Source organism: Anas platyrhynchos, chromosome 1, assembly GCF_047663525.1.
Source record: "Anas platyrhynchos isolate ZD024472 breed Pekin duck chromosome 1, IASCAAS_PekinDuck_T2T, whole genome shotgun sequence".
Taxonomy (NCBI): domain Eukaryota; kingdom Metazoa; phylum Chordata; class Aves; order Anseriformes; family Anatidae; genus Anas; species Anas platyrhynchos.
In genome coordinates, this window is record NC_092587.1 from 205784224 (window position 1) to 205797643 (window position 13420).

Sequence of the window (13420 nt, forward strand, 5' to 3'; positions counted from 1 at the left end):
GGGTCACGCACACAGCACAGGCTGGGAACCATAAATAATGAGCTGAGAATTACGGTCAAAGCCAGGTGCAGCCGATCCCGAGCCCCGCTGATCAGTTCTTTCGGACTCTGAGTTGTTTTTCCTACAGCTAGAAAGGTTGTAGGAATTATGCAGGATCTTTTATGGCCTGGGAACGCGTTCCCTGCTCCCCCTACTACGTGTGCAAGTGGTGTGGTGCGATTCCAGTAAGAGGTTTTGATGTTTCTCTCTTTACCCTTCAGTCCTACCCCGAAACGAGCGGCTGGGAACTCGCAGCTGCACGCTATTGTAATGAGCAGCGTCAAAAATGCCAAGCAAATGAGTAACACATGGCTGCGAGCAGCAGCCCCCGTTCCTGGGCTGACCTCTGAGGCTGAACGGCTGCCCCCTTTCCTAACAAAAGGATTGGGGAAAGAAAAACAGCCAGGCTGCCACTAGGTAACCGTGCAGGTCCGATGCTGCGTCCCTTTTGGGATCGGAGCTGATCCCAAACGGCACAGCTCAGCTCCTTCAATACTCCTGTTCCTCAGATTCCTTAAAAGCTGGATGGATTCCCCCGGAGCAGCTCTCCCTTCCCTCACACACAGACATTTCTTTTCTCTTTTTCCTCAACGGGGGGTTTGGTAAATCACCGCTGTTGCACGTAGCATCCCCCGGGGTTTGTTCTCGAAATATTGGGAGTCAGAGCAGAAACCTCGACCCACCTACGGGCTTCTGGAGGTTTAATTTAGGGTCTTGCAGACAAGGTGGCCACGCTCCTCTCCAGCTGTGTCAGACCTCGAAGTAACGCACGTTATTCCTTCACTCCTTTCCCAGCAAGTTCCTCCTGACCCTTTCCTTTGGGCTAAATTACACACATTTACAGAAACTAATTGTCTAAGACACACTCCAATTACAAGTCTAATTATACTTCTCTAACCGTTGCCTGACTGAGGCTGAAACCAAACCATGCTTTTCTCTTTTCCTTACACATGAAATTGGGCTGAACGGCTTTCTGGAGTTTTACAAAGTCCATGAGAAGAAAAAAAAAGAAAGTAAGCATCTGAAGACTCGGGAGATAAAAGGCAGAGCCAAGACAGAAGAGCTTTTCCAAGTGTACATCAGAAGGACCTGCCGGGAGTTAATGGATCTTAAACACCTCCCTAGGAGGAGGCAGGAGGGAGGAGAAGGGTGAAAGCTTGCACCTTACTCCCCTCCCCTCTCCATCCTGCAGCACCAGCGCTTCCTCCCTTCTGCCATGAAGTTTGGCTTGGCAGAAGGCATCGGCAGCTGCCTGCCTTCTCCCTGGGAAGCGAGGCCCCCGCACAGCTCCTTACTCATTTTGGGATCACTCTCATTTCCTCCCCGTTCTTCCTCAATCCTGCTCCAGACTTTATCTGCCTTCCCACCCCTACTTATCTCGCATCAGCCCCTGCCACTCCACCCCGGCAGGCCAGGGAAGTCTCTCCTGCAGTTCTCCTGTCCGAAACGCAGCTCCGGGGAAGTCTCAGCTCCTTTCCCTTCTGCCAGAAGCAGCTCACTTTCTTTTTCTGGGATTTCCTTAAAAAGGAGAGGGAGAGCAGGTAAATGCTGAGAAAAGTTCCTTAGGAGTGACAGATGAAAGCTTATTCGGAGCGGCAAAGCATTGTGTCTTTGCCTGAATATTAAATATAATAATAATAATAATAATAATAATAATAATAATAATAATAATAATAATAATAATAATAATAATAATAATAATAATAATAATAATAATAATAAATTTATTCCGCTCCCATTTTCCATTTTTTCACCCGTTTCCAGTTAAAACCACAACTACGTCAGCCCCTTTCGATCTCAGGACCTGTAAATCTAAGTCAATCTATTTTGCATCACTATTTTTTTCTTAATGAGACACCCATCACCTCTAAATCATCTGCAACTACGTGTTAAGGCAATCAGTACCATCAGGGATAAGTGTCGAGATGGGTTTAAAACTAGTCATTATTGCCCTCAATGTGGGGCTGGGGAGGCAGCAGCAGCACGGGGGGACGCCCTCGTGCTGCCAGGACATTAAACAAAGTGAAGAAAACCCAGGAAAGTGAAGAAAGTCCAGGAAGGATGAAAGGAAAGAAGGAAGGAAAGAAGGAAGGAATCCTTCTCCCTCTTCTTCTGCAGCAGGAGCTGTGCTCAAGTGCATCTTCAGCTGGCAGAGCAGTCCTGGGACTGACCTCTCCTCTCCCATCATTTATTTCAGATGCAGCTTAGCCCACAAGGACCAAAAGCGTGTATTTGGTTTGCTACCCCGAATTTGTGTCAACTAATTAACTCGTAATTAGCTCCGATGATCTAATATTCCTCTCTGACCTTAATTTCCACAAAACCCGTGAAATTAATTCTTCTTCGGGACTCGTGCACAGCCCACAAAAGCTTGCAGCGTTACGACTCCAATCCTTCTCCGCGCTGGTGTAAATGAGAGATCCGGACCCTAAAACCCCCGGGAACTTGGAAGCATCCACGGAGCTCCCAGAATGTCAGGAGGAAACGAGCCATCAGCCCAGCCAAATCCCCAGCCCGGGTTTTGATGGCTGGATGAATCCCATGCCAAGCAGAGCCGCACGCTGCATTTCAAACAGATGCTGAAATTGCTTTCTGCTCCGCGTTACGCTCGCAGGAATCGCTGGTGTCAATAAAGAGAAACGGCACCCGACTGCCTTGCTTTCCGTGGTGGTTGTTATTGCTGAGAAAAATCCCTCCTAACACGGCCTGGAGCTTTTCTTCAGCAGCCTGGCGTTCCTGACCGTGATCCTGCCGCCGTCCCGCTCAGCTCTCCACTCACAGCCTGGCGTAAAAACCTTAAAACAGGCACAGGAATGTTCAAGGATGCAAAAAATATATAATTACTGCACAAAGTCCAAGTGCAAAGAGAGTGCTTGCACCTCTGAGGGGAAAAGAAGCAAATAACTTTCATTTGAGCGAGCCTGATGTTTATCTTCTGCACCAAACAAGCCGAGGCAGGCTGGTGCTTTCATGCAGCCTTGGTTTCCCGAAGCAGTTCCAAACCCACAAAAGCAGTGAGGACACCATCTGCCCAGCCATGAGGGCGGAAAGGCTTCGCCTGCAGGACCCCGAGGAGTTTGGGGTGTGCAGGTGCTGCCTCTCCTTGCTTATGGGATCTTCTTGCACAAGCAAAGCTGCAGTGGATGGAGTAGTGAGTAAGGGACATTTGGGAACAGCTCGTAAAACGCAGGAAAAATCCTCTTCACAGCACGGGGGCACGGCCAAAACACCCCATGGATATCCAAGGAAGCTGTACGGAACCACACAGGTACCTTCCGAAAATATTACCCCATAAACACTCTGAAAACCTGAAGCATCTCTTACCTGAAACGTCTCTGTCAGGTCACTACCTGCTGCTAACGTAGCAGCTTGCTTCGGGAGAGCTCTGTTGTATTGCTCAGGAATCCCTCGTGGAAAGCAGCTCCACCACCCGAATTCCTCCGTGAATTAAACCCAATTCCAGCTCCCGAGGGAAGCCTGACACCAGTTACCTGCACACATCATCGCTGAAACCTACCCTCTGCTTCTTCCGTAGTGAAGAAAACCTCAAATTATTTATTATATTGCTTAAAGAACTGTGGCAGAAGCAATGGCCAAAATAAAGCAGTTCTGATTGCGATGGAAGGGCAATTTGTGTCCAAGATTTGACAGGCTACACCAACCAGGGAGCACAAACCTTTAGGAAAACATCTGAGTACAGATATAAAAAAAAGAAGTTTTAAACCCAATGTTTTACCCCAGCGCTCTGCAATCCTCAACTTAAATATGATTAAAACCAGTGCTAAAAATCAATTTTAATGATATTAGCCTATCCCACCCATAAATAGATGCACTGTCAGCTTCTCAGGTAACACAACTCATCGCAGCTTTCCCAGGAAAGACCTTCCTGGTGTGACCATACCTCGGCGTACTGGGAAAGCTCTGGGATGCGACCAAACCCAGGGGCAGACAGCTCTGCACCAGGCGTCTCCTCCTGGCACAGCTTATTTTCAAGGACACAGCACCACAAATTTCAGCTTTTAAGCACAAGCCAAGGCCCTGAAGACTCAGCAGCAGTCGCCCTAAGGAAATGCCTCCAGGTCTGAACACACCTGCTCCGTCAAGCCGGAGGCGCTGCATTTATGCCCAGGTACAATCTACGGGCACAGATGGCTTTTTTAGGGAAAAAACGGCGTTTTCTAAATGAAGAAGAAGTCTAAACTCCATCCAGAGACACAGATGAAGGTACCTCTGAATCCGAAGGACAGATGAAGGGGACGAAACAGCAAGCTCTGACACACGGAACGCGTCTGAAAAATGAGGTGAAGAAGGACAGGCGAAAATAATCACTTCCTCCCCGAGCAGCCGAGACTCCAAGATCCCCTTTGCCAAAGAAATAGGGAATTTTAAGAGAAATCCAATATTTAAAAAACGTATTATGGCTGCAGCGGCCCTCTCTCATGCAAAATGCAATAATCCTAAAAATAGAAGCAGGCAAGTCTCCCCGACAAGGTTATTAGAGAAGTGTTCGCGCAATCATTTTTCATCTCCGTTGCCTTTCGCCAGGGAGGGGAACGACTCTGCCCTGCCTGCAGCCCCCAAACGGGCACGGGAAGAGGGCCACAGCTCTGGCAAACCCTGTGGAAATGTGTGAATTGATGGGAAGGGATACGGGGGATGGAATGGAGGAGGCAGCCCAGCACAACCAGAGCTCCTGCTTTGTCCCCCGGGATGGCACCGTCGTGTTTTGGGCAAGTAAAAGGGAGTACACCTATGGACTAAATGTGTCAGACACTGAATAGCCTCATAATCCCAATAATTATATAGGGAAACCAACGTAAGGAAGGCAAAATATAACACACACACATTTAAGGTAGGACAATAAACACTAAAATCACTAAAATCCAACTCTATCACCCTTCTTCACCAAGAAGGCAGTCACACAGACCATGGAAAACTCCAGCAGGAACACTTAGGCAGGCTACAAAAACAACAAACAACAAAAAAATAAATTATCCAGTTCCTCCCCATCGACCTCCTTCTATGCTGATGGTTGGAATTAACAAAAATCTAAAATAGCAAAATGAAGAAGGTGGAAAACGCGGCCTCACTGCCACTTCTTACCTTTGGTTGTACTCAAGGACTTCACTACAAAAGCCAATTTGTTCTTCAATTCTCACCGATTATTTTCTTTTTTTTGAAGTGGCACCAAAGCCAGAACCCTGAGCTACTTAAGCCTTTTCTTCCGTGTAACTCTTCCATTCAAAGGTTTTAGCTGAGCAGCCTAAAAAGAGCCTTGCAGTGGAAATATCAATTGTACCACTTTGTGAAAGAGAAATCCAGACAAGCTCCAGCTCTTGTTCAAAGCCACGCAAGAAGTCATCTTCTGTGTCATCCACAGGCCATGAGTAGGTCCCTGATTTTGTCTTTACCTTGTCTCGATGAAGCCTCCCTTCGTCTTAAATCTAAAAAATAACCTCAGTAGACAGAGAAAGTTCGTTTCCAAGACAGGAAACATACTTAGCCTCAATTTTTTATATTCCCTTCAAGGGAAATACCCCGTTGAACAAGACTTTTTTCCATAGTGGAAGGGTTTGGAAGCTCCTCCCTGCTAAGGTTTAAATAGTTTTGTTCAGGACTAACTTCCCAAGCAGAGCTGGTCAACTACTGGGAAGCAGCCCCAAAGCCTACAGGTAGACCTGGTGTCTAAGGAGAGAGGAGAAATCAGGTGAGGAAAAGGGAAGAACCTGTTTAATGAGCTTAATGAGCACTTAAAAAGTGAAGGTTTTGGTTTCTTCCAATGCCATCGGTGGCTCTCCTGTCTAGGGCAGGCTAAAAGTGGTTAATTCTACTTGGATATTCAAAGCTCTATGGGCTACAAGAGCTAAATCCATAATGCATGGCATTTACACACCTACCTGCTGCTCGGGAAAGCTGATCAGGGAGAGACATGAAACGGGGAAGAGTTGATTTTTTTCCAGTGAAAGAGAATAAAAATGGATTGCTGGGGTTCAGACAGGGGGACAAAAACCACGTGGCCACAAGGTGGAGGGGATAAATGGATCCTTGGGCTAAAGCATCACTCCCTCCACCCCACGAGGATTGTTTAGACATTTAAGTACCACATTTGTCTAACTTGGAAAACTCATATAATAGGAAAAGTTGTCAACAGATAAAAAGAAGTGCTTAATTGACAATATACTGACCCAAACAGGCTCTTTTTTTTATTTTTCCTGAGCAATTACTATCAGTGTTAGGTGTTAACTAGCCGTGGGTCATGCCATGTAACACTCCAGTACGTGAAGTATCAGGCATTTAGTTTGTATGCAATTAAGACCGCTTCATTGTCTCATCAGGTTCCCTGTGACACCCAATTAAGTAATAACACAGGGAAAGTGCTCTTAATTAATGAGGAAAAGCCTCCGCAAGCCAGACACAGGTGTGTGTTTCTCAAGTAGAGCCTGAAATAGTTCAAAAGATCACTTAGTCTTCATAAAAAACACACTCAAATTTGTATCCAATTAACTCAATAGCAGGATTCTCTTCGATTTCCTCCAAGAGGGTTACGTTTCTTTGCGATATTCAACAATCAAGTGGCTTATAAAAGATTCAAATTAAAACTGGCACTGGGAGCAAGTGGTCACAAGTAATCGCTGTTTGCGCGTCGTTTTTCCCAGTTTTTCCACAAATTATGGTGAAAAAGGTTTAAGTTATCTTTCTTCTTTGATGCTTCCTTCAGGAACAACCTTCTGTATGGGTATTGAGGGAGTATGTCTTCATTTATTCCTACACAGATGCTTTTTTGGGTGTATTTTCAAAGATTACCTTAACCAACTAAAATAACCTCGGCGACACGAGAGCGTGTTACACGTACCCATTGCCTGAGACCTACGTGGTTGTAGGATCATTAATGAGTGAAGATGGACAGCAAAAAGAGGCAAATAAAGGGAAGTTGGCCTACCTTTCCTATCCAAGCTTATCTAGAGACAGAAGAAGAAATTGAACCTGGCTGGGGGCCTGAGCCCAGGTTCTTCCAAGAGCCATGAATTTTTCCTCTCTTCTTTGATCAGCGGCTATTCTGGTACTACAAACGAATATTTCCAAACCACAAAACGTAAGCAATATTAATTCTTGCCTCGTGGCGTGGTATTTTCCACTACTTAGTTCTGTTTTTCCTTCGCGCGCTGTCCTACTCAATACCAAGTGTTCTCCAAAACAGGGACGAGGGTTTCACTCGGGAAACCTCTCCCCAGATCTTACACAATTTCAAGAGAGGCAGGAGGAAGGAAAAAAGATCTTTTTCATCTTTAATTCCTTTTTGATCCCTGTTTAACATAATACAACGGATAGATAAATAGATAGATAGACAGATAGGTAGAAAAAAGCACGAAGAGAAGCCTACGGCCATCCCAAGAGGGAGCACGTGCTTGGACTCGTGTGTACACAAACGGTTAAGTTCAAAAACTTGTTAAGGACAAGGTAGATGCTATCTGAAACACTCCCATAAAACTGTTTCTCTTGCACGCAGCCGTGATATTTTGACCGAGCTAAATGAAATCCCATTACAGCTAGCAACGTCAGATTAGCCAGCGCAGCATCTCTACCGTTTTGTGCTGCCTGTCAAGGGCAATGTCATACAGAGGCTGGAACAAAAAAAAATAAAACATGCTAGGGAACGTGGGAACGTCTTCCTAGGTTTCTCTCTCTCTCTCACATGCTTCGGCAAGCAGAACAGCAAAATTTAACTTCAAAGAATGACATTTCCATCAAGTACAGTATTTTTGTACCCAAGTTTCTCCAGGTAAAGAGAGTGAAGGCGCATCTTTCAATGCATTACTCACAAATGTCCACAGATTTGTGTATCCCGAAGTGGAGCTGCTACAAACAACTTTAGCAAAGGTTGGCTCCCACTTCCAATTGCTTGGCATCGTCGACATTGCAAGCTGAATGCATTTTTAATCATTCAAGGCATTTTTCTGCTTCTAGGTGTCTGACTCGAGATGTATTTTGCTGGGATTGAGCTCTGAGCACCTGGAACTGTGTTGCTTCTTCTGACACGACGAAGGTCCGGCCCTTTTGTATCCAAAAACTGGCTGGAGGACTTGGCAAAAAAGGACTAAGCAAAACCAAGCAAAGTTAAAGGCATGCTTTTAACTACGTTAAGAAAAATCAGCTCTAAGATGGCCAGATCACAGACCTATAAAAACTGCAGCTTTTACGTGTTAATTTAAACAATTAAACCCAGAATAGTTCGTCATCCTCCTCTGCCACTTCACATACGCAGGCAACGGGCCCTCTCCCTACAAGCTCAAGAGGCAGGGTCCTTGCGTTCCCCCATCACTTTGTTCTTTGGTCCCCAGAATTTAGGATGGTTCCCAACCTGATAACCTCCAGCACTAAATAAATTAAAATAGTAAGAAACCCTCCAGCACTAAATAAATTAAAATAGTAAGAAACAGCAAAAAGCACGAGTCCCTTCCAACGCTTCACACAACTCGTACCAACCTCACGCTGCTTATTTATGCCTGAGGTCTGTACTTCCTATTTAAAATCCTAAGGATCAACGTAGTTCCACACTGTAACTTCTGATTTTTCTTATTTCCAGTTCATTAGATAAAGCTCGAGGTGAATAAACACTTGTGATTGCTGAGCAAAACAACACAAAGAGAAATTCCAGAGGTAGCACGACATATTTTAGAAATGGTGTTTCAGTCCCTTTAAAAAAATAATAGACACCTACATAAATCAGTCCAAGGACCAAAATACCCTTAAAAGTGAATAAAATTGTTGGCTGCAGGGCTGCTGGAGAAGCTGGATGGCATCTAGCTCAGCTGACAAGGAACTGCAGGAGCAGCAAGTATGGTCTTGCTGGTGCACATCAGGACGAACACTGCCCCGAGGAACTGGTCTTCCCTAGCTTCTGCCAAGCTCGCCATAGCACTGCCTTCTAGTTGATTAACTAAAACGTGTAAATCCTCATTTTTCTGGACACTCGAGGCCAAATCTGCCATTTAGATGCTGAGACCTGACAGCCGCATCTGCGGTCAACGCGGAGCTTTTGTAGTGAACGCCCGACGTGCTGTGAGGATGCAGAGATTTCTCTGCAAACACACGCCCTGGGCATCACACGGTGCTGCTGAGCAAATATTTTTCTGACAAATACTTAACTCCTCTCTCCAGACCTCGGTTCCTCCGCTTGTAAAGCCGGGACCCATTCCAGGAGAATTCATTTAGCACCCTCCTGCTTTCGAAGCGGCCCCATCCTGCCCTCGAAACCGGACCTGCCTTCCGAGGAAGGGATTTTTGCACATCCCTTTCCAGCAGGGGTGACTCACTCCTTGCGTGCTGCTGCCCAATAATCTGCTTCCAAACATCTGTACAGCCCAGTTAATCTGGTGCCAGCACAGCCTTTATCAGCTTCCCCCCTTAAAGCCAGGTCTGCACACCACAGCTCTGTTCTCCCAGCTCCACCTTCACGCTGCTGCAACCAAATGTGACCTGTGTATTTCAGCTCCCCGCTCCATTTTATGTTTATGCCCCAAAAAAAGGCTGTCCCAGCTCCCCGTGCCAAAAGCACACAGCTAAAATGCCTCTGAGGAAACAGCTCTGAGCACCACGGTGTCTGAATGCTCCCCTGCTCGTTTCCAGCCTCACCTTTCCTCTCTGCGAGCTCCATCAGCACCAAATCTACTTGCTGCTGCTCCAGGCAACGCTGAAATGTTGGGAAACTCAGCATTTCCTCCCCTGCGTGAGAATTAAGTATGGAAACCAGCTCCTAAATCCCTACCTGAGGAGCAAACGTGGGCAGGAATTGCAGGAGATGGGAAGGGTTGGGAGGGAAGCACACAACAATTTGCACTTGTGCTTATTCCAAGGCTACTTGCACGCAGCCACCTACCCGCGATGATCAGCTTTCCACCTCCTCAGCTCTGTTTTTCCCCAGAGAGCGAAGCAGACCAGCTTTCGAGGAGCTCAGCTCTTCTTCACAGCACCATAAAGGCCTCTGAAACCAATGTCTGAATGATCTCTTTACTGGATTAAAAAAAAATAAAAAAATAAAACAAAGCAAAATGAAAAGTAACTACCCAAGCTCCACTAGCCTGCCAGACATCTTCCACGGCAGATCCCTAGGGGTAAATATAGATCCACAGGGCAAATCTGTCAGCTTGTACCTTCACAGCCTCCTATCCCAACTCCTCCAGCAGGTCAGGCTCTTCCCCAAGCCCCGGCTCTCTTACCTGAGCTGCTTAATTTCGGTTCTTGATAGTTTTGGCACCAAGAAGCCACTGAACCGAATTATTTTTCTCTGATCAAACCTGTCCCTCTGTTCAGAAAACAGGTGAAAAGCATTAAGCTTGCTTATGCTATCCAAATGCTTGCTGGGATCCCATCTTTCCTAGAATTTATTTAGCACTGAATTCCTTGACAATACATCTGAAGGCTTCTTAGACCACTTCAGATCTCTCTCAAATCAGCAACTTTGATTGCAAGGCAGAACTGGCAGAAAAAGGGTTCACGTGCAAGGACTGATCAATGCACGTGTCACATTTTCTGAGAGCTGCTCTGAACGGGGTCCTACCAGTACCTTGGTGGAGCACGGGTTCAATGACCAGAACAAATCATCTGGAAACACCCAGATACTGTAATACGTTGCCCGGAGCCAGCGGATTTAAAGAGAGTCTTTGTCTCGCTGCTCACGTGCTTTCCAGTTTTCTTGTTGCATCACTTGAGCTGGTGCTAACACGCACTTCAGGCTCCATCGCTACGAGTTTCTCCAGCTTATTTTCCAAAGGCGCGACAGCCAGAGGTAAACACCAAGGATGAGATCACTTTGGGGAAGAAGAAAGTTTACAGCTGCTCTGTAAGCAGCAGTTTTGCAGGTGGCTGCATTTCAAAAAAAGCCTCCGAAGCTGTTTTACAGCTCTCAGAGATTCCCCGTTACAAATAAATGCAATATTTTTACCCTGAACTCTCTCAGCAGCACAGTTTTACTCCAATAGTTGTCTTCATGGCTTGTCTTCAGTTCCCCGTTAATTTGAGCTGTGAGCCCAAGAGCGCCCTGACCACGGTGCCATCCTGTACGGAGGTGTTTTAACTAGAACGAGATGGTAATTTTAATGCAAAGGTTGGCCCATTAGGTAAAAAGCGATGTTGCAATTAGCAAACCGCATCGCCTCCTACCATGACCTCTGTGTTTAACAGTGCCCGGTGCCTTCCTCCAGTTCTTTCGTTCTGCCCAGAAAAGATGTGTTCGGTAATGCATCAATTTAAAGGCCCAAAGAGATCACAGCTTCACTGAAATTCATCTCCCACCTACCAAATACCATTAAACACCTCCCAGTTACCCACAAACTGAACCTAAGGTGCTTGACAAGAACATAACCTCCATGTATATTTTTTTTAAAGCTATTAAATATGGAAATTTATAGAGACAGAAGTTGCACATTTTCCTTTGATTGTTTATTACAATGAGCAGCCCACCTCCCCAATAAAACCGTGCCTCTCTTCCAATCTGAACTGCCTGATTTTCCTCTCAAAGCAGCGATTTTAGGTACGCCTTCCTCAGATGCAGGAGGACACACTCAGCGCCTGGCATTTTCTCCCTGGGGTGTTACTGCAGTCGAGTGCTCTCTCTGAAAAGCTCAACAGACTTCACTGTAAGCTTCTCGGCGCCGTGTTTTCTCTGATCCTCAGATTATTTTTGTGTTTCTTCTGTTCCCCTACAACTCATCCAAGAGCTATTTCAAGATGCTGAGATGGAAATCATACCCAGTCTTCCTGCGTGAAAGTCACCCGTGCCAAACACACATTTGTTCTCTTCTAAACATTTTCTTGCTCAAAAATTTGAAGGAAACGCATGTTTTTGTTTTTGTTTTTCTCCTTCTTTTTCACTAAAGCATCAGCCCTAGTGTTTACACTGTCCTGCATTGCCCACCACTGACCCTTTAATCCCTTCCAGCGCTCGTAATGCAGCTCCCCCCATCCTCCCTCTCACCCCCATTCTGTAAGCGGGGCTTGCGGCTCTTCCCTCCAGCAGCTTTGCTTCATGTCTGCTTTATTTTCTTGCTTGAATACGGCTTAAATCAAACCAAAAAGTGTCAAGCCCAAGGCAGCAGGCAATGAGAAGCTCCTCTCGCTGGGCTCACCTCAGCGCGAGAGCTGACCGGGCTCCAGCTGCCCCAGCTCATTATAAAACAGCAACAGTGCCACTACCTCAGAAACCCTGACAGAAAATATTGCTCAGTCACTGAATCACAGAACGGTTTGGGTTGGAAGGGACCTTAAAGATCATCCCATAGACAGGGACACATCCTCCCAGCCCCCCCCAGGCTGGCCTTGGGCGCTGCCAGGGCTGGGGCACCCCCAGCTCCTCTGGGCAGCCTGGCCCAGGCCCTCAGCGCCCTCAGAGGGCAGAATTTCTTCCCAATTTCTTCCCGAAGCCTCCCCCCTGCCAGGTTCCAGCCGCTGCCCCTCATCCTGGCCCCCCAGCCCTGACCAAGAGTCCCTCCCCAGCTTTCCTGACCCCCCCCTGCAGGCCCTGGCAGCTCTCCCCAGGGCCTTCCCTTCCCCAGGATGCACGGGGCCATTGCCAATCCATCAAAAACTTTCTAAAACCACATCCATTTGGTCACAATCACCTGTCCACAGCCATTTCTTAAAATCCAGCAGCCGGATAATGCAATTACTGCCAGCTTTGTGTTGCTCAAGGCGAGGCCAGATGGGGCTGGGGGCACTGGGTGGGCTTTAGGGCCCCTTCCAATTCCTTCTCCAGTTTGATGATTTCATAACACACCACCCATTTTCTTAATCACAACATCACTCAGTACTAAAATCCCTCCAAAGTCACTGGTTTCACTGGGAGATCACTCCAAGAAGGGCTCAGTTTCTTGCAGCCAGAAGAACCCCCAAAAGTTTTGTAGGGCCAGGCCCAGCAGCACAAGGGTTACTCCTCCCCGCCGCCAGCCCCTTAATCTGAAAACGGTAACTTGAGTACAGCCAAACCTGATTTAATTTCATAGCAAAGAAATCAACTGGCAACCTACTTCATTATTAACTTAATATTTGCTTGATATTGACGGTAAGTTGCAAAGCAGAACTGCTGAAAAAAGACCTAGTGCGAGCATTTCACCGCTCCTTTCTCATTTCAAGTTTGGCTTTCCCTCAACATGCTGATATCAGGATGTTTTTAAGAGCTGTTTATACGTAGGCACACAGTAAAGGCAGAATCCTGACTAGATCAGTCGAAAATAACAGCTTAGGAAACAGATTTTCAGACCTCTCCTCTCTACGGCTTTTAAAAACGTAACAAGTATAGAGAAACTAAAGGGCTGGAAGGGAAAATCCACAGAAGAACACGAGCTGTTTAACCTTTAATGATGGGCTCTCAGCAATTCTGTGCACT

General features: G+C 46.4%; 1 protein-coding gene across 5 annotated transcripts in view; it reads right to left on the minus strand.

Annotated features, from left to right (window-relative positions):
• The window catches only part of FAM168A (family with sequence similarity 168 member A), a 161428-nt gene that overhangs the window by 133544 nt on the left and 14464 nt on the right, over nt 1-13420 (minus strand). The window contains exon 2 of one of the 5 annotated variants that reach the window (XM_072032930.1): nt 723-1557. The exons of 3 other annotated variants lie outside the window; for them this stretch is intronic. The gene's annotated coding sequence lies outside the window, so the exon portion shown is untranslated. Of the gene's footprint in view, nt 1-722; nt 1558-9916; nt 10051-13420 lie in introns of those variants that run through there. One more of the 5 variants, XM_038178412.2, reaches the window with a different exon arrangement.